Genomic DNA, 24,743 nt, shown 5'->3' with positions numbered 1-24,743 from the left:
AAGCTGTCGGGAGTGTGCAGGGAGAGTGAGCCATGGGTCCATGCTGCTGAATGTCTGAAAAGTAACCACTGCATTTGACTAAGTGGAGGTCACAGTGACCTTGGCCAGGGTAGGCGTTGGTGGTTAGGTGGGATGAGAGCATAAATTAAAAGGGCCAAGGGAGAAGAGCTGGAAAGGACTAGGAGATAATTTTTATTGTTAAAGGGAGCTGAAAATTGGGCAACAGCTGGAGGGAAATGTAGAATCAAGGAAGATTTTTAAAAAATATATGTTGTAAGTAAGTTGATAGAAATGATTCTGTTGACAGCGGTAAGTAAGTTGATAGAAATGATCCTGTTGATAGCGGTGAAGGAAATGAATTCGGGAGGAGGAAGGCAAGTGATGACTGTGAGTAGGCAGAGGGAGTGGACTCTAGATTTGGGACCATGGTAACTGGAGGGACAGCTGGGAGATGTGGTGGAATCGGTGCAAGTTTCTTGCAGTTGCTTCTGTTTTCTGAGGGAAATAGGAAGTGAGGTCATCAGTGCAGAGTGATGGGGAAGGTGTTGGTGGTTTGAGGAGAAGGAAGATGTGAAGTAGTCCTCCAGGAGAGGCAAGAGTCAAAGACCAGGGGGATGCGTGGGGTTGCCTGTTCACATGCAGGGCCATTGCCTACGGAGAGGATCAATGCCTGTGACTGGATGAGAAAGCACAAGGGAATGAGAATAGAAAAGAGAAGACGAAGTTGAGGACGGAGCCTGGTGGGCAGAGCTAACTGTGGAGAGAGCCAAGACCATCCGATCCGTGTGAGACCTTATTGGTCCAGAGAACCACTAGGAACAGAGAGTCTTCTTAGCTCCTCTGAACTGGGTTAATAATTAACCAGCTTCTTACTCAGAGGACCAAGTTCAATGACTTACCACTTGGATAAAAAGGTGCTTTGGGTGCTACCCACCAGAATGGATGTCTGGTGCCTGCTCCCTTCCAAACCCATGTGTCCTAAAAGTCTAAGCCACAAGGGACTTCAAATAAGCCCAGCCAGAGCTGCTCATGCTGGTAGCTTTCCAAAATCACCAACATGAGAGAAACGGCACAAGTGGGGACTTCTAGTGGTACATTTTTGGTTGACTAATTATCATTAGGGGCAATATGCTGAAATTTTAATATCTCCATAGGGGAGCTAATTAAAAACAGGCAAACTGCATTTGCTCATAAAAAGTGTTATTTAAAAAAAAACCTGGTTTTCTTTCTGATGCCAAGTGCTTGTCAGAACAGTTCCTCCAAGTGGATCTTTCCCTCAGGTCAGTCAGCCTGCCCCATCCCTATCCTTTCTACACAGATACTGACTCAGTTCAATTCCATTTCCTTCCTCGGTCAGAGGTTTCTGTCTAATCTAGGATTTCTCAACCTCAGCACTATTGGCATTTTGGGCTGGAAAACACTTCGTTGTGGGGGTGGTCCTGGGCATTGTAGAATGTTTGGCAGCATCTCTGGCCCCCTCCCACCCAATGTAAGTAGACCACTACCCTCTACCCCCACCCAAGGTAGTGGCAACCAGAAATATCTGCAGATATTGCCAAATGTCCCTGAGGGTCAAATCAACTGGTCAAATCATTTGACCAGTTGAAAATCATTGGTCTATGAGGTTTGGGGACAGTGGGACCCAGAGGTAACTCAAATTAGAGCTTCATGTGGACTCTCCCATGGCAACCCTGGCAGTATAAATTAAGTCTCTGGTAGAACAGGATGAGCTCTGACAACCTCAGAGGTGAGAAATTAGACACTTTCCCTTCTGTACAGAATGTACAATAAGCAGCTAATCCTGCTTTAAAAAGAAAGGAGAAAAAAAACAGAACTTGTCACATTTCCAGCTTTCTCGCCAATTGATGTGAAGATTCCCAGGAGAAGGTAATTAGTTCTGAACTACAGGAAAGATACAATGCACAGAACTTTAGAATTGGGGAAATGCAGAGACAGAGAGAGAGAGTGAGAGAGGGGAGGTGGGAAGGGAGGGGAAAGGGAGGAAAGGACACAGAACCCAAGGGCAAAGTAGGAGTTCAACTGGAACTTTGTACCTTTGACTTTGTAGGAGTTCAGTTAAGTACCAAGGCTTTACTATGATAGCAAAGTAATAATGTCTGTGTTAAAATCCAAATCATCCAGCTCCCCACTGCCTATAGGATAAGGTTCAAACAGCCTAGCCTGGCAATCAGGGCCCTAAGAGTTTGAATTTGGCCTTAAGAGTTTGAAACCCGCTCCCACGGCCTGCAGGAATGTTTCTTTCTATTCCATCTGGTCCACTGACATTTCTGCAGACACCTTGCTAATGCCTACTCCTGGGCCTTTGTACATGCCCTTGGCCTATCCAGCCTCTCATATATTTAACCTTCAAGGCCCCATCAATCCCCACCTCATTCATTCCCTCGCTCGCTCTGGCACACCTAGGAGCTGGGCTGTAGTCAAGAACAAGAGCTAACAGCTCTTCAGCAGTTCCCATGCTCCAGCACCAGATGCTGTTCTGAGCAATCTTTGCTTTAGAGACTGGAGAGAAATTCCGACTTCCAGGGCTACCCACCGCCACTCCCATGGACCTATTGGGGGCCAGCCAGTGTCTGCCCTTGTGATAGTGGCATCTGGTTTCCTCTGTCTTTGAGAGCAGAAGTACAGAGATGGGGAGAGATGGTAAAGAGTGGCCTGACTGATTCAGTTGAAGGGACGGTGACACCGCCTGGGGTGGGGTGAGGGGCGCTGAACTCAAGCCCCAGTGTGTGGGGGAAGGGTTGGTCAGCCCAGGGTGACCTTCAGGGTTGGAGGGAGGGGAAGAGGAAGCACATTTTTGCTGCTCCTGCTCAAGGCTTCCTGAAGGCGGGGCGCCCTGTTCTTCGCTGCACGTCAAGCTTTCCTCTGGGCACACGCTTGCCACGGCTCTCACATACCCACATGTGGATCGTGTCCAACGTTTGCAGTACCCGAGACTCTGCTAGTGACTCTGTCCCCAGATTCTTTGGGGCGCTGAAAAGGAGGTCTTGATTCACACAGGTTGAGACTTTGGCTTCACAGTAACCCCATTTCCCCGGCTTGGAACCAAGCTCTCCGAAGAAATGGGCCAAGTCCCTGGCCCAAGTGAACTTCCCGAGAGTTCCTGGCTGCACTTGCAGGATTCACTTTCCATCCAAATTGCCTTTTTGAATATAGCACCGTCTCTCTTCAGCCTCCTTTCCTCTCTCCTCATTTCCTGTTTCCTCTTCTCCCTGTCTCCTTAGTGTCTGCTCAGTTATCAAAGAACGGCTGTGCTACTTTCAGGAATGTTCTCCGGGCAAGCCAGTGGAATAAGCCCCAGGCTCTGGGGAGCCTACAGCCAGGTCTCAGTTCTCTCCCTTCACTGAGCACCAGAGCCCATAACTAGCATCTCTGGGGGAAATAATATTCCCCTATGGAACCAGTTTATGATTATTTTCATCTTCCCTGCTCTCTCCCAGCCCATCCCGTCTTTCCCTTCCCCAGACCAATCAGCGTGGTATTGGAAAGCAGAATAGAGTGTGGCTGAGAAGGGAGATTTGGGATTCAGACCATCGTGTGCTCAACTCTCGACACCATCACTCGGACTCGTTACTCAGTTTCCTCATCTGTAAAATGGGGACAATGACAGCTGATCTGGAGGCACTCGAGGAGGATCAGATGAGACAATGTATGCATAAAGAGAAGAACATGTTATTCAGCAGGATTCCTTTTAGGAAGGTAGAGCTGTCTTTGTTGAGAAAATATCTGGCTAAGTAGAAACCGAGATCCTTAGGGTCAGAGGCGGACACTCCCAGCGAGACAAAGGGAGGATTTTGTTTGCGACTCCCAGAGGAAGTGGGGGCCAGGAGAGGGCGGAAATCCTGCGCTCCAGAGGTGACTCCTCCCCATGGCACACCCTCCTTCCACCAAAATCTTGGGTCAGGTTTACTAAACTCATGGAATACTTGAAGTAAGTAATGAGGAAAACAGAGAAGGGGCTGAATCTTGTCTCCAGGGAGCTGTGGAGCAAAACTCTGACAGCATTTCAGGATGAGAGAGGTGGAGGCAGGAGCATGTAAGGGCGGAAGACATGCGATCCTCCTGGGACCATCAAAGGCCTCGGATCTCAGAACAGATTTCTCAGGGGTTGGGGGCACCAGTGACAACCTGGTTAAGCAGGCCAGACGTTGTAGCTTAGTGTTACCCTTCCATGTAATGCTTTCCCTGTTGACCTGCCGTCTCAGTTCAGACATTACTTCCTTCAGGAAGCCTCCTCTGGTTTCCCAAGTGTGGGTTCTCCTCTGAACCCCGACAGGTGTTCTTATCATAGGAGTTTTCACCCTGAGTTGTAATTGCTTAGTTGCCTGATTTCCTACTAGACAATACATATCATTTGGTCAAAGCTAAATCCTGTATACCCTTGCGTTCCCAGACCTAGCACAGCACCTTGCACATCATAGGTTCTCAATAAACATGTGTTCAGTACATGATGGTAGAGTAGAAAAAGCACAGTCTTTGCTGGTCTATAAAAACCAGGTTCAAATTCTGACTCTAACACTTAAAAGCTGTGCAACTCTGGGCACGTTACTTAATCTCTCTGAGCCTCTTTCATCTCCTCTGTAAACAGGAAGGTGCAGGGTCAGTGTGAGGGTAGAATGGGAAGATATGTAGTAAATGGTGCCTGGCCAGTCAGTACTTAGCAAATATTGGTTCCTCAATGCAGTCTCTCATACTTGGCCCGTCTCTTCCATCCACACATCGCCACCACGTCAAGCCTTCACTAAGCGCCTTATAAACTCCTACTTTGTCTCCTGACTTCACACTGTTTCTCTTGGATTTGTTAAGCTCTTCTACTGTGCCAGACAGGGTTCCAAAGTAGGAGTCAGCAAACTACAGCCTGTGGGCCGTATCAGGCCCGGCACCTGATTTTGTACTGTCCATAGCTAAGAAGGGTTTCTATGTTTAAATGGCTGGGGGGGAGGGAGAGGAGGTCGGTAAAAAGAGGACTATTTCATGACACATGAAAATTATTTGAAATTCACAGTTCAGTGTCCATAAAGAAGGTTGAACTGGCACACCGCCACACTCATTCTTTTCCCTATTGTCTGTGACTATTTTCGCTCTGTAGCAACAGGGTTGAGTAGCTGTGACAGAGACCGGATGGTCCACAAAGCCGAAAATATTTACCATCTGGCCCTTTGTAGAAGAAGTTGCCATGCCCTGTTCTAGGTTGCTAAGCGGTTCCCCTGGTCAATGATTATTGAGTCCTGTAAGTGCCATGTGAGGTCAGTACTGTTACTACTCCCCTTTTCATAGTCCTGGTGCACGGGTAGGAGAGAGGTGAAGTGATATACCCAGGGTTTCACAGCTTGTAAATACATTTAGGATCAAACTCTACCACCTCTGAAGTGGTCAGGTGGGTAGGCCAACTGTAGGCAACCTTGTACGCCACACTGGGGAGTTGCCTTGATAGTTCTTGACCAAGGGAGTGACATGATGAAGTGAGACCTCAAGGTGATCACTATGACCACTGAATGGAAGGAGAGAGAAGGGGGAGGGAGTAGCATAGAGCAGGGATTAAGAATTTGAACTCCAGAGCTCAGCTTCCTGGGTTTGATTGCAGCCAGCCACTTATCTGCATGACCTTGGGCAAGTTGCTCTAACTCTCTCTGCCTTATTTCCTCAGCTCTACAATGGGGTGGGTGGGGGACTGGGTGGGATAATAGAATCTAGACTCTCCCTTATAGGGTTGTTGTGAAGACTGGAAAGGAAACTTCTGTCTTATGACTCTGCATTGGAGGCACGGAACAGCCCTTTAATGTTAGCTACGGCCATGCCCATTATTCATCCCAACAAGAAGCTGCTCTCTCTCTCTCTTTGTTCCAGGAGCCTTTCCAGCCAACCAGGACACAAAGAGGAAGACAAAATCACCAGACCTGCAGCCTGCCCGTAGGAGCACTGGGTCCACCGAGGGGCCAGGAGAGTCCACCAACACCTGGGAGGTGTCACAGGTGCTGCCATGGGCTGCTAAGAAGCACCTCCTTCTGGCTCTTCCTTCCTTGGCTCAGGGTCTCACTCCTTCCTGAACTCACCAGGCATCCTGGGGGGTTTGCCCCTGGCCTCGGTGCTGGCCTGAATGAGGAATAACAGGAGCATGGGCAGTTGTCCAGCGCCCTGGCACGGGGCTGTGTCTGGAAGACTGTAAATCACAAACCAGCCCAGCGCACAAGGCCCCTGGGAGAACCTGGGCAGGAGAATAACTTGGCCACTTCCACCTGCCAAATCACAAAACAACACATCGACAAGAAGGGCCATTGATGCTGAGAAACCCTATCAGGTTCCAACGTGGAAACTGGTATTTGTCTTACTAACGTGCCTGCTGGGTGCAGTGGGAACTCAGAGCAGTTAGGAATTTTATCATACCACGTGTCGGCGTCTCCTGCTTACCCTGATTTTCCCCCCACTGCCATTTATTAGTGTTTGGTTTGTCATCTATAACCGTGTCTTTATGTGCATGCTTATGCAGCTAAGCATAGAAAAAAGACTGGGAAGATACACCAGTGGCTTTCAACGGAGATGGATGGGGAACTGGAGCATGGCAAGAGAAGAGGGAGGCTGGTTATTAGAATCACCTAAATTTTTTTCCCCCCAAAATCCTCATGCTTGGGTCAAACACCTTAAGCACATGTGCATTTTAAAAGCCGACCCAACAATTCTGATGTTTGCCCCTCCCTCCCACCCCCATCTCCTGCCTGATTTATCACCATTAATACACATCAAATGATGAAAACAGTAGTTATATCTTGTGTGTTGGGATTATCATTTTAAAACATTTTTTTTCTATCTTTTGCTTTGCTGGTGTTATTAAAGTTCTACCACGAACATAAAGACTAGCGTCGTAATGTGTGGATTACAGAACCAAACTTAGGCCTGAGTTTATACCTCATCACGGCGTGTCACTGCGCCTTGGTGACGTCATCTGTAAAAGGCAAAAAGTAAGAGTAGCTCTCTAACTGGGCTGTTGTGAGAAGTAAATGGCTTAACACATACGAAGTTTTTAAAACAGTGCCTGGCACATGTCGTGCTCAATAGGAACTACCCATTATTATTAAAACATAAGAAAAATGTAGCAATCCATGTTTAAATTTTAGAAAAAATATTAAATTTAAAACTATAAAGAAGAAAAAGACTCCATGGTGTTTGCATGATATTGAGTGTGATAGAAGCTGCTCTCCCCACCTGTGAAGTGGGAGGGGGATAAGGAGACATGTGGATGGGCTCTGTAAACTTAACGTGAAGGTAAAAAGTGAGGAATGGTTGTTAGTCTGAGGAGTGGGATTAGTGCAACATAAAGGAAAAAACACCCGGCGGCCGGCCTCGGAGGCTGAACAGGAAGGAGGTGGCTGAGCTTCCCCTTCCTTCTCGTTGGTTCCAGCCCAGACACCCCACCCTGGGTGGAGAGAGAAGACTGGGCCCTACTGCAGGGCACCCAACCGTTCTCTTTTTCGGTCAGACCCTAAAGGGCACTCTCCGCTTTGTATATGCATTTCTCCTTCTTCTCTCCCAACTCGGTTTGCCTTTGGTGTCTCTGTATTATTGCTTATTAGCAAGTTACAGTCAACCTCATAGCTAATATTTACTGCTGCCAGGCACTATTTTAAAACTGCCCGTAGTAGTTCATTGATCCTCCAAGCACCTCTAGGAGACATATACTTTTTTTAAATCCCCATTTCCCAGAGGAGGAAACTGAGGCACAGAGAGGCTAACTTGCACAGTCTGCAGATGTTGGTCACTAGACTAGAATTCCTTTCAATCTCGATGACAGTCAAGACAATTAGGGGGCAACAGACCCCAGGAAGCCCACCATACAGCAGTTCTCTAAGATCTCAAGTCACTGCCTCTGCAGAGGATTTGCTGAGGCAGGGATGCAGGGGCCGTATCTGCTGGCCGACCTCAGCCCTGAAGACCCTGCTGTGTTCGCCAGCCCCAGGGGAGCCAGGAGGGCGGCCCAGGAAATCTGATTCCGCAGCCCATCCTGCTCACCACAAACCTAAATTGTCTCAAAAGGAGCACAAACCGGTGAAGGATTTTCAGGACCAAATGTTGAAGCAGGATGTGGGTATTCGTGGAGACTCTGCACTCAGAATCAGTTTCCACCCCATGCTTCCAGCCATGGGCGAATACAGCTGCAAACACTCCCATGCTTTGCAGTAGAAGCAAACTGCAAGAGAACCCCTGTGCCAGGAAGAAGGCCCAGCCCTCCCTGCTGGGGAGCAGCTGCGATCCTGTGATGCCAGGTGATGCCTGTGGCTCTGACAGCCCCCGGGAGCCTCTCCGCCAGGGTTTTGGACAGCACGCGCTCTGAAAGTGGCCTTTCCTCTCCCAGAACATGATGTAACCGCCCCGATCCTCAGCCTCAAATGGTTTGCAGATTGTCTGGGGTGACTGTTTCCTGTGTTCTGAGATCCCAGGTGGTGAGCCCGCTCTGCCTGCGACCCCCGGACGGCGTTTACTTGGAAAGCTGCTTTTATCAGTCAGGATGTGCTTGGTGGCAAGTAACACAAAACACAGTCCAAACTGGCATAAACAATAAAGCGGGGTTTATTGCCTCATGTAACTGAACAGTCTCTGGATAGATTTCAGGTGAGGATGGATATACGTAGTGACTCAACCATCTCACCAAAGGCCCCGCTTGCTTTTTATCTCTTTTCTCTGCTTTCCATGTCAAGTTCATCCTAAGACTGCTTCCCCTCAAAGCAGCATAAGGACTTCTAGATGCCTCAGAGAGCATGCTTCCTTATTCATTTGTAGCAAAAAAAAAAAAAAAGAAAAAGAAAAAAAGAGTAGTTGTCTCAAATCCCATATAATAAAAGCATAATATGCTAAGTGTCCAACCCATCGGTCGACTGTTTGGTCAACAGCTCGACCAGTGGCTATGATGTGCACTGACCACCATGGGGCAGATGCTCTGACTGTTAGGTTAGCTTGCTGCTGGGGTCCGGGGAACCCTGGAACCCTCCCTCGGTCCCTCCCCAGCCCGCCGGTCCCCATCAGCCCAGATCAGGACTGAGTGAGACTGCCTGATCGGCCTGATTGCCAGCCAGGCCGAGGGACCCCACCCATTTACGAATTCGTGCAACGGCCTCTAGTTATTAAATAAGAGTCCTGGACCTCTGACTGGATCATCTAAGGTCATATGACCATCTCTGAACCAATCACTGTGGCCCTGAGCAATAAGCTGACCATGATTGGTTGTTGTTTTTTTAATTGGGGTTTTTAATCGAAGATCCCTTGCTGATCTGCTTTCCCCTGCAACCAGGGAGAAAAGGAGAGGAGGACCAGTCAGATCGGGAGGAGTCCATCCTCCAATACTCCATTCCTACATAGATCTAAACCAGTGGTTTCCAACCTTTTTTTGGCTATGCCCCACCTAAGCATCTCTAAAATCCTGATGCCCCCCCTTGTGACATATAATTCTTATTATTCCAAAAATGAACTATTCGCATAGAGGAAGCCTAAAAGGCCATTAACTTGGTCTAAACAAGCTTCCAAAGAACATGGCATCCATGAAAGAGAGAAATAAAAGAACGAAAGAACAGTTGAAGTACTGAGAAAGAAATCACTATGAAACTTGATAGTTTCATGTTAAAAATAATAATAATATGAATATGAAAAAAATAGCAAATAATGTTTCAAAACATGTAATAGAGAATTGAAATGCATAAACATGTCACAATATATATTTATATACTGTATATGAGGCCCCTAGGACCATAAGAAATGCAAAAAAAATCACTGTTAATAACTCATTCTCAAATTGCCCCTCTTAAAAATCAAATTGCCCCCCTGTGGGGCGTGTGCCCAAGGTTGGGAACCACTGATCTAAACAGATGAGCCAGGGTCACTATATTGGTTAAAAGTTGGCAACAGAGGGAGAGGGAGAAGAAAGTGGGGGGCTGGGGTGTCCATGAAAAAAGTCCAGACCCTCCCTAACCTGCACTGCCCAGGGGGCACTTGGTCTGCTTCAATTCAAGAGGGATCAGAAGATCAAAAGTGGCTTAGAAAGGCCTGAATCGTCAGGGATGGAGGGAGGAGGAATGTCTGTGAAGTGTGGGGTCTGTTTGCCAACCGAGGGGAAGGGATCGCCCTCCCCCTGCAGGAATCCCTCCAACCCCTCAGGTCTGGAAGTCTGGGGCCGCCAGATACCCCAGGCAGGGGGCTGGAGGGGTTCACAAAGGCTTGCACTACAGGGAGAAAGAACGCTGCACCCCAGCTGCTCCGTCAGGGTCCAGTGGTCCTTGACCTCCTCCTAGCAGTTTGCTTGTAATTCCTGCTTGATCCCCTCAGCTTCTTCTTGATGGCGCCCTGGGAGCTGGCACAGATCATTCTGATGGTAAGGTGCTCAGACTCACGGTCTCAGCACCAGATCTCCTTCATGCTCTCCTTTGTCTCCTAGGTTGTGTCACGGAGGGCATAGCGGCATCCTTGTTTGGCAGCATCTTAACAAAGGTGGCGTGGGGTCATCGCCAGCCTGGGCCTCCTCCCAGCGCATCTTACCCTCGAGTAGGAGGAAGAGCGCCACCTTCTTGTGCTTATTTACTCCTCTGGCTTCCACAGCTTGCACACCTGCATGCCACTGAATACCCTGATGATGCCAACAGAGACAGTCATGACAGAGGACATGTTTACGGAAGTGAAAGAGGGGTGGAAGGGGACCAGAGAAGACACCGAGGACGGCTGCCCTGTGCTGGGACCCCACTCAGACCATGGCTGATCTCGGCAATCACCGCTCCTGTATCTGGAGAGAAGCATTATGTCCGTCCCAATACATTGCTCCTTTGATTTCTGACATGGCTTTTCCCATAGCCATTAAAAATACCAAATTCAATAAAGCAATAAAGTAAATGGCAACTACACTCTTCTAGTTGCTCAAGTCAAAAACCTTGGACACAATCTTGATCCTTCATTTCTCTCACCCACCCCCACATCCAATTTATCATTAAACCCTATTAGTTTTACAACAAAATATAGCTAGAATCTGATCCCTTCTCACTTTATTCACGGTGTCACCCTCCTCTAAAGTATCATCACCTTCCATCAAAACACTGCAATAGCCTCCTACTTGGTCTCCTCCTACTTGCTCCCCCATCCTCTCATCTTCAGAGAAGCCAGAGCAATCCATTTAAATAGTAAGCCATATCATGTCACTCCTCAGCTCAAAAGCCCCTAGTGGCTCCCATATCAATCTCCAAAGAAAAGTCAAAAGGCATAACAATGGACAAGGAGATCCTACATATTCTAGCCCTTAACATCTTCCCTTAACAGCTCCTACGCCTCTCCCCTCACTCACTCTGCTTCAGCCAGACTGGCTTCTTGCTGTATCCCCAAAATATCACGTATGCACCTGCCTTAAGGCCTTTGTATGTGCTAGTCCTCAGCCTTCACCACTCTTCTCCCCAATTACCTTCTAGGCTCATTCCCTTTGCTCCAAAGTGATGTTATCAGAAAGATGCTGTGTGACCACCCTATGTGAAAACACATCCAGTCTATCTTTAAGACACTGACCTTGCTTGATTTTTCAGAGCACTTCCCATTACCTAGAATATGTAAGCATTTTCACATGCAATTTTTCTCCCCTCCTAGAATAAAAGTTCTATAATAGCAAGGTTATTTACCACTACAGCGCTAATATCTAGAACAGTGAAGGCAGTCAATAAATAGTTATTGAGAACGAATGAACGATTTTGAACAAATAATACACAAAAGAAACAGCTAATGACAGATGGAAAAAAATGTTTAGCCTTATCAATAAGCAAGGAAATTGGCCAATTTCTTGTTGGCCAAGACAATACTTTTGCCCATTAAATTGGCAAGAACAATCAAATAATAAATCCATCACTGTTAATACAGCAATGAAATTTGTATTTTCATGTATTATTGGCAGCCAGTCTCATTAATTCATTTACTAGATATTTATTACTATATACCAGCCATTGTGCAATTATCCAATATATACTTTAATTCATAATAACATTCAAAGTCTATGTTTTAGTTGGGGTAGATTAAGTTAGCTGTGGTAACAAACTAATCCCAGTAGTTTACCATAATAAAGGTTCACTTCATGTTCACTCAACATGCCTACCTCAGGTTGGTAGAGAGATAGGGTTTACATGTCACTTCCCCGCACATTATAGTGAACAGAACTAGTCACATGGTCCTACCCAATTTCAAGGAGACTAAGAAATGAAAGTTTTCTGCATGCCTCAAAGGAGTAGAGAGACGGACATTGGTAAATATTAACCTTTTGCACTCGGATGTCGAGTGTGACTCGACATGGTTAGCATTAGAATAAAGGAATCAAGAAAAAAGCAAGCGAGTGCAAAGGGTTAATAACTAGAGGCCTGGTGCACAAAAGTCGTGCACTCGGGTGGGGGGGGGCATCCCTCAGCCCAGCCTATGCCCTCTCCCAGTCCAGGAGCCCTCGGGGAATGTCCAACTGACAGCGTAGGCCCGCTCCCCAGGGAGCAGGCCTAAGCCGTCAGTCGGACATCCTTAGCTCTGCTGTGGAGGTGGGTGAGGCTCCTGCCACCACCACTGTGCTTGCCAGCCATGAGCCAGCTCAGGGCTTCTGGCTGAGCAGCACTCCCCCTGTGGGAGTGCACTGACCACCAGAAGGCAGCTCCTGCATTGAGCGTCTGCCCCCTGGTGGTCAATGCACATCATAGCAACCGGTCGTTGTGCCAGTCAGTCTATTTGCATATTACCCTTTTATTATATAGGATGTCTACCACAATCCTTGATCAACAAATATTACTATCTTATTGGAATAACCTAAACTACATAAAAAGCTACATTAAGGAAAATGTTCATTGATGTCTTATTTATTATTTTGATAAATTGAAAGAGTCTTAAATGTTGAATAATGAGGAAATAGATCATGGGATCATAGTTTATCCATATACAATATATTACTACACAGACATAAAAATGATAGTTAATGAAAAATATATGTATAGCCGAAACCAGTTTGGCTCAGTGGATAGAGCGTCAGTCTGCGGACTGAGAGGTCCCAGGTTCGATTCCGGTCAAGGGCATGTACATTGGTTGCGGGCACATCCCCGGTGGGGGGCGTGCAGGAGGCAGCTGGTCGATGTTTCTAGCTTTCTATCCTTCTCCCTTCCTCTCTGTAAAAAAATCAATAAAATATATTTTAAAAAAAAAAAAAGAAAAAAAAATGAAAAATATATGTATAGCCGAAACCAGTTTGGCTCAGTGGATAGAGCATCAGCCTGCGGACTGAGAGGTCCCGGGTTCGATTCCAGTCAGGGGCATGTACCTTGGTTGCGGGCACATCCCCAGTAGGGGGTGTGCAAGAGGCAGCTGATCGATGTTTCTCTCTCATCGATGTTTCTGACTCTCTGTCCCTCTCCCTCCCCCTCTGTGAAAAATCAATAAAATATATTTTAAAAAAAAGAAAGAAAAATATATGTATAATAATTAATATATTATAAAATAGTAAGTAAAAATTAGGAAACATGAAATGGATACTGTGATTACACCACCACAAAAATATACCTAATAAAAATTCTTTTAAAATACATAAAAATATATTCATCCAACCATTATTTCCTAGATGCTAGGCTCTGTGGATTCAGAGATAAAACACACTGTGTTTGGCCCTGACCAGTTTGGCTCAGTAGATAGAGTGTCGGCCTGTGGACTGAAGGGTCCTAGGTTCGATTCCGGTCAAGGGCATGTACCTTGGTTGCAGGCACATCCCCAGGAGGGGGTGTGCGGGAGGCAGCTGATCGATGTTTCTCTCTTATTGATGTTTCTGACTCTCTATCCCTCTCCCTTCCTCTCAGTAAAAAATCAATAAAATATATTTATAAAAAAACACACACTGTGTTTGGACTGGAGGTGCCATAGTCTTATAAATATATTTAGAATGAACTAAAAGAAACCCCTGTCTAAAATCAGAATAGTTATTCTAGTACTTTTATGGTTGCACATAAGGGTGAACTTTTTATTCCATTTTAATTTGAATCACTCAGGGAATTAGAGTGAATCATTTATTCAACAGGTATTTACCAAACATGCCCTAAGTAGGTGACAAAGATGATCCAGATGCCAGACCATGATCCCTGACCTCAGAGGGCTTACACTCTAGCTGGAATCCTACATGTCAAGCAATGGCCCCGTCTGGCCTCAGCTTCTGTGGATGTGCTTTATAGAAGGCTCAATATCAGACCTGAGCAAGTTCCTGGTGCCTAAAACAGTGCCTGGCACATAGTTGGTGTCGTCTAACTTCTGGTGTTTTCCCCAAACCTACTCTACTCATAGGCTTCCCTTCTCAGTTGATGACATCTACGTCTTTCATTGCTCAGGTGAAAAATGTGAGGTCATTCTTGATTCTTCTTTTTCACGCTCCACATCAAATCTGTCAGAAAATCTTACAGGTCCCAGCTTCAAAATAGATTCCCAAATCAGACCACTTCTCAATCCTTCCACTGCTGCCATACTAATCCAAGCCACCATCATCTTTTGCCCTAATTCCCGCACACTATGATCTGAATGTTTGTGGACAAAGAGATGGAGTATTTGGTAAGGTGGAGGGGTGGGAGACAGAGTAGAGAGAAAGAAAGAGGACAAGATGGGCATTTCCAGGGAGCTGTCACAATATGATCACTACCCAGTAGTGAGACAAATCCGCAATCCAGATGTGACGCCAAAGTTGGAGAAAGCCCGAACAAGCATTAAACTCAGGGATGAAGAATGTATCCAGTGGGAAGCACCAAGCATGTGGGAGAGGAGACGTTTTGGAGAGGAGCGAGGTACAGGGGGATGGAGGCAAGTGACTCAGAAGTAACACCATGATTGCTGAATGTACCCCTCATTCATTGTTTTCACACATTCAACAAATATTTATTAAACATTATATTCCAGGCACCCACTTATACAATGGAGACAAGTACAGTAAAAATCTGTGGCCACATGGAGATAAAATACCCAGTATGCCGAATGATAAGTGGCACAAAGAGAACTAAGGAAGGTAGGGTACTGGAAGTGCTATCTGGGGAGAGAGGTTGGTATTTTAAAGAGGGTGGTCAGGCCAAAACCGGTTTGGCTCAGTGGATAGAGCATTGGCCTGCAGACTCAAGGGTCCCAGGTTTGATTCCGGTCAAGGGCATGTACCTTGGTTGCAGGCACATCCCCAGTAGGGGGTGTGCAAGAGGCAGCTGATCGATGTTTCTCTCTCATCGATGTCTCTAACTCTCTATCCTTCTCCCTTCCTCTCTGTAAAAAATCAATAAAATATATTTTAAAAAAATAAAATAAAGAGGGTGGTCAGGGATGGCCTTGCTAAGAGAGAGACATATGAGCAAAAGAGCAGAAGGAGTGAGGGGGTGGCTCCCTGAAGGAAGAGTGCAATTGCAGAGACCCTGGCAGGAAGGTGTTTGTGTGGCCCAGAAACCATAGGGAGGTCAGGAGAAGCTGGAGCAGAGTGAGTGAAGTGCGCGATGGTTGGCATTGAGGTCAGAGAGGGGAAGGCAGACTATGACCTGCAGTTCAGTGGTTTTCTATGGGGTGGCATCATCTGATAGTGGAATTCATGGAGATGTTTTTGCCTGAATGTTTACATATTAAAATACCTATTTTATTACGTTTAAAAACAAAGGCCTTCCTCTCCTCTCAGATGTGATCAAGCACTTAGACTTCCATCAGGAAACATCCCTATCTTATACACTGAGTGGCCAGATTATTATGATTTCTGAACGCATAATAATCTGGGCACTCAGTGTGTGTGTATGTGTGTGTGTGTGTGTGTGTGTGTGTGTGTGTGTGTGTATACATATATATATATGAGGCCCAGTGCATGAATTCGTGCATGAGTGGGGTCCGGCCAGCCTGGCCAGAGGGAGGGGACATGGGCGGTTGGCCAGCCTGCCTGCTGGTAGAACTCCTGGTCGAGGGGACAATTTGCATATTAGCCTTTTATTATATAGGATATACACTGAGTGGCCAGATTATTATGTGTTCAGAGATCATAATAATCTGGCCACTCAGTGTAGAGACCATCGTGCTGTGAAGACACAGAGGACTCACTTGTTTGTGGCACAGGTCCATGGTGCTGTGTCCGTTCTTCACTGAGGCTGTCTCGTGTTCACCAGAGCTGGGTGCCTCTTCTCACTGGACACATGGCTAGACTATAGTCCTTAGCCTCTTTTGCATGAGGTGTGGACATGACTGAGCAGTGGTCAGGGGGATGTGGATAGAACTGAGGTACGCCACTTCCAGGCCTGGCCATTAAGACCCTCCCATAGATCATCCTCTGTGGGTTTGCTAATCCACTGCCTCGATACAAAGGACTCCATGGCCCCAGGGCATGGGCAGAACTCAAGGTGGCAGTAGCCTGAGGCCCTGAATCACCAGGTAGAAGGTGCCTACACTGACTTGACTGAGAAGAAATAACTTTTATCGGATTAAGCAACTGAAATTTTCGGGTTGGCTACAGTGTCTAGTGTTATACCAACCAATGCAAAAAATTGGTACCTAGAAGTGGAATGCTGCCGTAATAAAAACCTGGACTAGTGGGGCACTGGCTTAGCAGTTGAGTGGTAATTGGAGATGAAAGTGATGTAAGAAGCTAGAAAGAAGGAAATCTGTTTAATAAAGTGGCAAAACATCTGTCTTCTTCTATGGCAGTAAGCATGCCCACTGAGCCTGTGGTTCAGGGGAAGTGGTGAGGAGTCAGAGCAATAGGATACATCGCCTTTTCCCAGGGCAGGGACTCCGTGAGGTGAGGGAGGCACCTAAGGTACACAATTAACCTTTTGCACTCGGATGTCGAGGGTGACGGTTATTGAATGTATCAATAATTTGAAATATAAAAAAAATCCAAATCAATAAGTTTGTATGAAAAGAAACTCCAGTTTTTTATTCTACTGCCGCACTTTGTAAAATCTGGGGTATTCAAAAAATTAAATCCCGAGTAGAATAAAGGAATCGAGAAAAAAGCAAGCGAGTGCAAAGGGCTAAGGAGTCAGTCACTGGCATGTTTCTGTTCTTGGTGAGGTCAAGATGAGTTTAGGAAAGATGGGCTGGTTTACAAACAGAAATGAAAGAGGCTAGGGAGAGTCCAGACACACAGGGTCTCCAAGATTATAAAAGCCTATTCCTTCTGGGTCCCGAATAGTAAAACAGTATTATTTGAGAGACAAAGGCCCTTGACTCACAAAGTTCTGATTGAGGATGTGACCTTCTCATCCATGCCTATTATTTTACAGTCTCAAGACAGCTGCTATTAATGAGAGGACAGAGAGAGAGAGAAGTGAGGAAGCAAATAGACAAATGAATCTTGAAATGTTATTGGAACAACCTTTGGGTATGAACTTTTGCTCCTAAATTGTTGGGAAGCAAAGATGAGAGCTTTCTAGGTTTTTTTGGGAATAATATTGCCAAGTTAAAAATAAGCCCAGATTTAAGGGGCCTTTGACAGTGAGAACTTTGAACCTCAAGTCTCTGAACTTCACAAGTGGGTAGTGAGCCTCAAGAGCTGTGCAGTCCTCCAAGGCAAAGGGCTCCCCACGCCCACCTCATAGGCTCCCAGGTGGCTGTGGAGGATAACAATTAGAGAGGAACCTGCCAGACAGCAGAGGCGGACAGAGAGCAAAGGACAGGAAACTCCTCCCAGAGAGACAAATTGGGGTACAATAAAAAGGGTGCAGCCTAGGAGCTTACTCCTGCTCCCAGGACAGGGTCACTGCACGGTATATACCTTCCCGTCGGGACCTCGCCACCAACAGGGATGTCGGCTGTGTGTCTCCCACTCTTCCCTTTCCCACTGGGCATGTTTATCACTCTCTCCTTTCCTTGCACCACTGTATATTGGATGTGAACGGGGCAGGAAGGCAGCTTGTCCTCTCAGTTCAGAGGTCAGCGGACAATCAAGCAAACACTCCATCCTGATGGCAAAGACCCAAAAGTCCTAGCTGGATGCAGTAACTGTAAGGGACACTGGGTTGTCTCTGTAGGGTGAGCGGGGGGGGGGGCGGGGGGGAGGGAGAACAAGTGTGTTGTCTGGGTGGGAAGCAGGGTTAGGTGAGGGAGGTTATTTGGTAACTAAAGGGTGGACTCTGGCAGAATCCGTGTTCACCAAAACCATTTCCTCGTTTATCTGTAAATATAGCTAGACTTCATCTCTTAGCAACATTTGTAGTTAGATGAGGCCATGAGTCTGAGTCCTGGCAAATGGCACGGGCAGAAGATGGTCACTGCTCTCAGCCTCACCCATAAAAAACCCCCAGTGAGTAATCCTCCCTGTTGTTCTCCATTGGCTGGCTGGGCAAGAAGGACTTTGGGGCTCTAGGGTATAGGAGACCCACAGATGAAAGGAGTTTGGGACCCTGAACCTCCTACCCGACACCGGCAAAAGAGTTATACATAATGAGGAATAACAATCTATTGGGCTAAACCAATACAATTTTAGGGGTTCTTTGCTACAGTGACTATTATTATTATTATTATTATTATTATTATTACCCTCATACAGCCTGCCTAATAGCTTTGTGGTCATGATTCAATGAGTTAATATGAAAAATGGTGCCTGGTGCCTAATATAGGAAAAATGGTGCTATATAAACGTCGGCTACTCTTATTTGCTTGAGAACAGACAAAAATCTGTCATAAACTACAGCTTGGCAGAAAGCAGTAGCAGCAATGGAAAGCAACTTACACTCAGGATAGTGTTCCTAGCTTTAATTGGAACGTCTTGGAGTCTGTTAAGAGCCAGACCCTAATCCTAAAGTACACTCAGGTATTAATAAATACCTAGTCTGATCCGTCTCCTGGCCAACCCTAAATTCCATTCCTTTAGTGCCATGTATGTTTGAAAGCCAAAAAACTTATTTGCTTTAGAATCCCTCAAACAAACCCAGGACAATGTGTGGTATGCAAATATCCAGGTAACTTTAAGCATGTAGCTTCATAGAACTAAAAGAAAGGTGGAGACTTTTGACACAATTGCCTGCTACTGGAGCAGAAAACGGAGATCCTTTTTTTCTGTGTTTTTTGTTGTTGTTGTTGTTTTGTTATTGTTGTTAATCCTCACCTGAGGATATTTTTTCCGTTGATTTTTAGAGAGCAGAAGGGAGGGAGGGAGGAAGGGAGAGAGGGACAGAGAGAGAAACATCAATGTGAGAGAGACACATCAATTGATTGCCTCCTGCACGTGCCCCAACCAAGGCCAGGGATCAAACCTACAACTAGGTATGTGCCCTTGACCGGGAATCGAACCTGCGACCCTTCTGTGTGTGGGCTGATGCTCTAACTACTGAGCAACACCAGCCAGGGCTGGAGACCCATTTTTAACCCAACCCAGAGCATAGTTGCAAAATTAGCTGAGTCTGGTGTCTTATCATCCTAAGAAGAAAAGATGGAAGGAATGGAAGGGGAGGCAGGGGAGGGAAAGGAGGGATGAAGGAAGGAAGGAGGAGGCATGCCATAATTTCTTTGACCACTTTCTAAAAGGAAAGTCACTTATTGGCACATTTCACTTACATTCTGAAACAGGCTTGCAAAACCAAAGCTTACTATTTTATATCAGAATTTGTAGCTTTGTGATATTCTGAGAAGTTTCATTTCATTCGGTTTGACAAATACTTATTAAGGGCCTAGTATGTGGGTGGCTGTTTTTAGCATATTTGGTTCTGCAAAATAGCATGATAATTATAGAATGTATTGTTTTTCATATGCGGCATGCTTCTTAGCATCACAAGAAATGCTGTACCATGTGAATAAGAAGAAAGGGAACAACATAGAAGGGAGAAAACTTTACTGGCATGAAAACAAGAAACCCACCCTACTCCCGTATGACGTCATCTTAGCTAATTACATCAGCAACTACTACATTTCCCAGTAAGGCCACATTTTGAGGTACTGGGGTTAGAATGTCAACATTTCTTTTTTGGGGAGTGGCAGGAGGACGGGCAGTTTAATCCATAGCGCAGCTCTTATGGAGCTTACAGCTTAGAAAGGAGCTACCCAGTAAATACATCATCACACAATTAGATGTGAACATGTCACTTGTAAATACTCTGGAGGAAGACACTGTACCAGGACAAGCTAAGCTAAGGTTGCTGGGGGGTCGTCAGGACCAGCGTCCCTGAGGAAGGGACACTCACACTGAGGCCTGAGGGACCGTCAGGCCTGGGACATTCCTGAGCAGGGGGATGACAAACAGGGATCCCCAGGCCAAGGAGAAGTTGGATAAGTGGCACATAAAAGCACCTCCACAAAGGGGGCGGGGGGCGGCTAGAGAAAACCTGAGAGAAACATCCCTCGTGTGTCATCTGAATAACTGAACGGCCCCGAACAGTGTGTGTGAGCAGGAAATGCAGCAGCTCCGCCGGGCCTACGAAAGAAGGAAGGCCTGTCTTATCATCAGGTTCTCCTACTCTGTAAGTGTTTGTTTTGCTTGGACTTTTCAAGGACCACGCTGAGTGAGCCAGATTTCACGTGCAGTCTCTCCCCTCTGGGAGCTGGCTGAGGCCGCAGGTGCTGTGTCTGACCAGGCAAATGTGAGAGAGTCACTTCCAGTGCGGACTGTTGGAGAGAAACACGGCGTGTTGACGAGATTTCTGGATTAGTGGAAACCAACTCGAGGGTACGGTTTCAGCCCGTGCTGCTGGAGTCAGTGTGAGTTTTCGGCACGGTGCTGTTGAGTGAGCAAACCTCTGAAAGTATGCTTTTATACTTCCCACCCCCACCCCCACCCCCAAAGTCTCCAAAACCCAGCTATTCTGAAGGGAGTTAAGACTTCCTGAAGCAGTAGACAAAGAACTGAGTGTTAGCTCCTCGGCCAGGTTCGGATTACCTCTGACGGCAACTGGGCCACAGTGGGAGGCATACGTTTTCAGGGCTACATGGGGAGAAGGGGAGGCCCGGGGTCCCTGGGAAGGCTGTGCGGTGGCTGGGTGTGGTGGGAAGTCACCCTCCCTCTTTGGGGACCTTGGGGACAAAGGGTCCCACCCTAGGCCGGATAGTGGCCTATCGCAGCTCAACCTCCCAATTTCACCCACTGGCCTCCGTTTCCCATATCATCTGAGGTCAGAGAGACCCAAGCCAACAGAGGTGACTGCACAGCCTCACAGGAAGCTAAAGCTGTGAGAATAAGGATGTGCTGCCCGCGTCTGTGCACGGAGCCAGGGCCGCTTTCCGGCCAGCGGCCAGGTCTGCAGCAGAGGGCCAGGTGGTGTTGGAATTGGCCCACTCCCTCTCCTCCATCACATTTTCCAGGAAGGGGTGGGTAGGGACGGGTGGTACGTGGGGACATTGTCAGCAGTGAGTGTTGGTGTTTTTGAGAGGCAGCCAAAGCATTGTGCGTTTCAGGGGGTCTGGCAGACTGCCGCCACCAGGGAGACATCCACGACAAGACTGTCGCCCCAGCCCATAGCTGAGTTGTTTGAACGCTGCAGGGTAAGGGTGGGCATGGGTGAGTCCCACCATGAGGGTCAAGTCTTTTTCCTCTTTTTACTTCCTTCAGTCTTCAAGCAAATGAAGCGATGGTGCTGAATGGTGGGCCTGATGAAGTGGAAGAGTGCTTTTTATTGCCAGTCTTGCCAATCATTTTCTGGGGTTAGAAGACAACAGAGAGTTCTTTGCTCTCTATTGGTCAGTGCTTGAGTCTAGGGTTTAGGTGAGGCAAGTGGGCATTAGTAATGGTTGTCCATGCACCCCTTATTCCCCCCAAAAATCCTAGAAATAAAGTTAATCAAGGAGGTGAAAGACTTGAACACTGAAAACTATGACTTTAATGAAAGACATAGAAGAAAACACAAATAAATAAGTGGAAAGATATTCTGTGCTCATGGATTGAAAGAATTAATATTGTTAAACCTACCAGACCTGAGGCCCTGAACCTAATTGTCCCCTATACCTGGGCTCCTGAGCATTAAAGAGAAAAAATCAACATGATATAGAAAAATGGTAGTTACATGCAAACAAGTGGTTAGAATAAGATGGAACTTGGAGACATTGTAGAAAATAGGTCTAGGCAAAGTACCGAAAATTAGGAGTCACCAGAGACTCGGAAATTACCGAAAAATCGGTACAGCGGTCTGGTAGGGTTAAGATGCCCATATTACCCAAAGCAACCTACAGATTCAATTCAATCCCTATCAAAATTCCTACAGCAGTTTTTACAGAAATAGAACATTCCTAAACTTTGTATGAAGCCACAAAACACCCCAAACAGCCAAAGCAATCTTGACAAAAAGAACAAAGCCGAAGGCATAATGCTCCCTGATTTCAAAATATATTACAAAGCTGCAGTAATCAAAACAGCATGGTATTTGGCATAAAAACAAACACAGATCACTGGAACGAAAAGAGAGCCCAGAAATAAGCCCACACATATATAGTCAGTTAATTTATGACAAAGGAGCTAAGAATATTCAATGGGGTAAAAGACAGTCTCCTAGATAATTGGTGTTGAAAAAACTGGACTATTTTCTTACAACATACACAAACATTAACTCAAAGTAGATTAAAGACTTGAATATTAAGACCTAAAACCATAAAATGCCTAGAAGAGAACGTAGGCAGTAAGCTTTTAGACATCAGTCTTGGTGATAATTTTCTTGATTTGACACCCAAAGTAAAGGCAACAGAAGAAAAAGTAAGCAAGTCGGACTACATCAATCTAAAAAGCTTCTGCACAGCCAAGGAAACCATCAACAAACTGAAAAGGCAACCTACTAAATGGGAGATGATACTTGCAAATCATATAGCTGATAAGGGATTAATATCCCAAATAGTATATTAAAAAAAACTCATAGAACTCAATAGCAAAAACAAACAATCTGATTTTTAAAATGGGTAGAGGATCTGAATAGACATTTTTCCAAAGACACAGAGATGGCCAACAGGCACATGAAAAGATGTTCAACATCACTAATCATCAGGGAAATGCAAATCAAGACTACAATAAGATGTCATCTCACATCTGTTAGAATTGCTATTATCAAAGAGACAAGAAATAGGCAGTGCCCTCGGCGGTCCTGGATCTGTCTCTTGCTTTGACAGTGTTTGGACTGTTTGGATGGAACAGACCCAGGGATGCCCCTTCTTCTGGCCACCCTCCTGCATCTTATCCAGTCACCACCTTCAGAACCACCTGTGGGACCAGCCAACACACAGGTTTGTTTGTTTTTTTCTACCTTAACTCCTTATTGCCAAACAACCATGAGCTCCCAAATTCATTAGAATTATTCCACTGAAGTGGAGGCTGCGGTCAACTGCCTGGCCAACCTGCCTCTGCGGGCCTCCTACACCTACCTCTCTCTGGGCTTCTAGTTCGACCATGACGATGTGGCTCTGGGGGTGTGAGCCACTTCTTCCTCGAGTTGGTGGAGAAGAAGCGCCAGGGCGCTGAGCGTCTCTTAAAGATGCAAAACAAGCGTGGTGGCCGCATTCTCTTCCAGGACGTGCTAAAGTCTCCCAAGATGAGTGGGCAAAACCCGGGGCCATGGAAGCCGCCCTGGCCTTGGAGAGGAACCTGAACCAGGCCCTTTTGGAGCTGCAGGTCCTGGGTTCTACCCGCGCAGACCCTCATCTCTTTGGCTTCCGGGAGAACCACTTCCTGGATGAGGAGGTGAAACTCATCAAGGAGATGGGCGACCACCTGACTAACATCCTCAGGCTGGCTGGCCCCAGGCTGGGCTGGGCGAGTATCTCTTCGAAAGGCTCACCCTCAAGCATGACCAGGAGCCTTTGGAGCCCAGAGGCCATTGAGAGGCCCCTCTGCATTCGCCTGGGTCTGGCTTTTACCTGAGCCTCTTCCTGAAACTATTAGCCATTCTTTTTCTTTTTCTTCTTTTTAACATATTTTTATTGATTTCAGAGAGGAAGGAAGAGGGAGAGAGATAGAAACATCAATGATAAGAGAGAATCATTGATGGGCTGCCTCCTAAACACCCTCCCGCTGGGGATCAAGCCTACAACCCAGGCATGTGCCTTTGACCGGAATTGAACCCAGGACTCTTCAGTCCACAGGCCAACGCTCTATCCACTGAGCCAAACAAGGCCTAGCCATTCTTTTAACCCCCTGAAGCCTTCTCCCATGCATTGGACCAAATGAAACAATAAAGCTTTTTGCAGGGGGGGAAAAAAAAAAGATGAGAAAGAGCAAGTATTTGTGAGGATGGGGAGAAAATCAAATCCTTGTGCACTGTTGGTGAAAATGTTAATTGGAATAGCCACTATGGAAAACAGAATGGAGGTCTCTCAAAAAATTAAAACCAGAACTACCATATGATCCAGCAATCCTACTTTTAAATATATACTCAAAGAAAATGAAAACACTAGCTCAAAAAGATTATATATATATATATATATATGTGTGTGTGTGTGTGTGTATATATATATATATATATATATATATATATATATAATTATATACATATATACACCCATGTTCATTGCAGCATTATTTATAATAGCCAAGATATGGAAACAACCTAAGTGTCCATCAATGGATGAATGGTTAAAGAAAATGTGGTATATATACATGAAATAGTATCCAGCTTAAAAAAATAATAGAATCTTGCCATTTGTGACAACGTGGATAGACTTTGAGGGCATTATGCTAAGTGAAATAAGCCAGACAGAAAAAGACAAATACTGTATGCTCTCACTTATATGTGGAATCTAAAAAACAAACAAACCCACAAACCAACAAACTGATCTCATAAATACAGAAAACA

The 24,743-nt window shown here is 46.0% G+C and overlaps 1 pseudogene; it reads left to right on the top strand.

The window, feature by feature from the left end:
• Window positions 1-23,223: 23,223 nt before the first annotated feature.
• LOC129149837 (ferritin light chain-like) lies at window positions 23,224-23,736 on the top strand (annotated as a pseudogene).
• The last annotated feature ends 1,007 nt before the right edge of the window (window positions 23,737-24,743 follow it).

This window comes from Eptesicus fuscus, chromosome 7 (assembly GCF_027574615.1).
Source record: "Eptesicus fuscus isolate TK198812 chromosome 7, DD_ASM_mEF_20220401, whole genome shotgun sequence".
Classification (NCBI taxonomy): Eukaryota; Metazoa; Chordata; class Mammalia; order Chiroptera; family Vespertilionidae; genus Eptesicus; species Eptesicus fuscus.
This window is presented reverse-complemented; position numbering and strand designations above follow the sequence as displayed.